Genomic DNA, 2033 nt, shown 5'->3' with positions numbered 1-2033 from the left:
GTCCACCTGGAGATCCTTTCACACCGAGCGGAAGACAGAACCAGCCACAGGTTTCATCGATGGTGACTTGATTGAGAGTTTCCTGGATATCAGCCGCCCCAAGATGCAGGAGGTGGTGGCAAACCTACAGGTGAGCTGTGTGTTGTTTAGCCCTGGGCCGGACAAGTCCGGTGCAGGTTGGGGCATGCCAGGAGACTGTCTCTGGGCACCTCTCCCCCTCAATTCCAAGGTGCGAGGGGCCCTCTGTGTAATCCTTACCAGGTAGAAGGTGGAGTCTGAGGGAAAAGAGATGTTTGTGGTTGTGCCTTGTGGGTATCTACTAGGTACCAGATGCTGTGCTAGTAACTCTACCCATGTTAACCCCATCCTTGAGCAATGAAGACACATCTGGGATCTCTGGCAAGACCCAAAGGTAGGAGGCAGGGTCAGGATCCTATAGGGAGGAGAAATGGCCACTATTCTGGAGTTCAGGATATTGCTCACTGGAGATGGTGTCTCGGGGACAGCAGAAGAGGGAGAATCTCGAAGAGGGAGAAATAGACCAGGTGGTGTCCTTGCTGACCTGTACCACTCAGGGGGAGGTGTGGGTTTCTGGTGAGTCCTTTCTCTGCCATGACGATGGTGGAGTCTTGTGCCTCCTTCACTGGGGGCATTCCCTTCCCCAGTTGTGGGTGAGCACCCTCTTGGTCCTCACAGCCCCGCCCGTCTTCTCATTGCAGTATGACGATGGCAGCGGTATGAAGCGAGAGGCCACTGCAGACGACCTCATCAAGGTTGTGGAGGAGCTAACTCGGATCCATTAGCCAAGGGCAGGGGGCCCCCTTTCTGACCCTCCCCAAAGGCTTTGCCCTGCTGCCCTCCCCCTCCTCTCCACTATTGTCTTCTTGGCCATGGGAGGCCTTTCCCTAAGCCAGCTGCCCCCAGAGCTGTAGTTCCCCTACGTGGAAGTGGGGCGGGCTTCATAGAGACCTGGGAATGAGCTGAAGGTGAAACATTTTCTCCCTGGATTTTTACCAGTCTCACACGATTCCAGCCATCACCTTGGACCACCAAGCCTTGATTGGTGTTGCCAGTTGTCCTCCTTCCAGGGAGGGATTTTGCAGTTCTTTGGCTGAAAGGAAGCTGTGTGTGTGTGTGTGTGTGTGTGTGTGTGTGTGTGTATGTGTGTGTGTGTATATCTCACACCCATGCATTGTCCTCTCTTTATTTAGATTGGCAGTGTAGGGAGTTGTGGGTAGTGGGGAAGAGGGTTGGGAGGGTTTCATTGTCTGTGAAGTGAGACCTTCCTTTTACTTTTCTTCTATTGCCTCTGAGAGCATCAGGCCTAGAGGCCTGCCAGGCCATGGGCAGCCTGTGTGTAAAACCTGGAGACGGTGGATGATCCCCACACCACAGCCCTTTTGTCTCTGCAAACTGCCTTCTTCGGAAAGAAGGAGGTGGGAGGATGTGAATTGTTAGTTTCTGAGTTTTACCAAATAAAGTAGAATCTAAGAAGAAAGGTACGTTTGTTTTTGCTTTTATTCCCCCTGCCCAGCTATCCAGGACCTCAGGTATACTGTTCCTAATTTACTGCGAACGTAGGCAGTATCCTACTCTTTATGGCAGCTGTTGCATTCACTTGCCCTTGCTGTTAGAACAACTCTTTTCAGGTAGTGAAAGTGAAGACATCTATACCTCTTCTTGATCACGTGATTGTTTGATGGGATCCCAAGGATGATGGGTTTAGAAATTCACTGGTCTTTTTGGTTGTCGTTGACACCATTTGATTCTTACTTGCCTCTGCCAGTAACCTGCTGGGCCTGGGCTGCCTTTCCTGGTTTTACAGCCAGTTGTGTGTGCAGTGTCTAGTCATCTAGCCCCCAGGCCACCTAGTAGCTTTTCATGTGCCTTCCAGCTGCTTGTTGCCACATGCCCTTTGAACCCTCATTTTGTTTCCTCTGATCGAATCAAGTGACCATTTGGTGCTTTCGGTTTGAGAATACAGCAGGAGTAGGGCATATATGGGGTTCACTCTTCTGTCTGGCAAACAAAGC

General features: G+C 51.3%; 1 long non-coding RNA gene across 1 annotated transcript; it reads left to right on the top strand.

Moving 5' to 3' along the window:
- The first annotated feature begins 1 nt into the window (after position 1).
- LOC105549006 lies at positions 2 to 1502 on the top strand. The gene is made up of 2 exons (XR_001007491.1): positions 2 to 130; positions 720 to 1502. It is a non-coding gene; the product is annotated as an uncharacterized LOC105549006 (long non-coding RNA).
- Positions 1503 to 2033: the final 531 nt, after the last annotated feature.

The sequence above is a fragment of the Mandrillus leucophaeus genome, unplaced genomic scaffold (genome assembly GCF_000951045.1).
Source record: "Mandrillus leucophaeus isolate KB7577 unplaced genomic scaffold, Mleu.le_1.0 Scaffold43, whole genome shotgun sequence".
NCBI classification, from domain to species: Eukaryota; Metazoa; Chordata; class Mammalia; order Primates; family Cercopithecidae; genus Mandrillus; species Mandrillus leucophaeus.
Note: the sequence above shows the minus strand (reverse complement) of the source record. Positions and strands in the feature narration are given on the sequence as shown.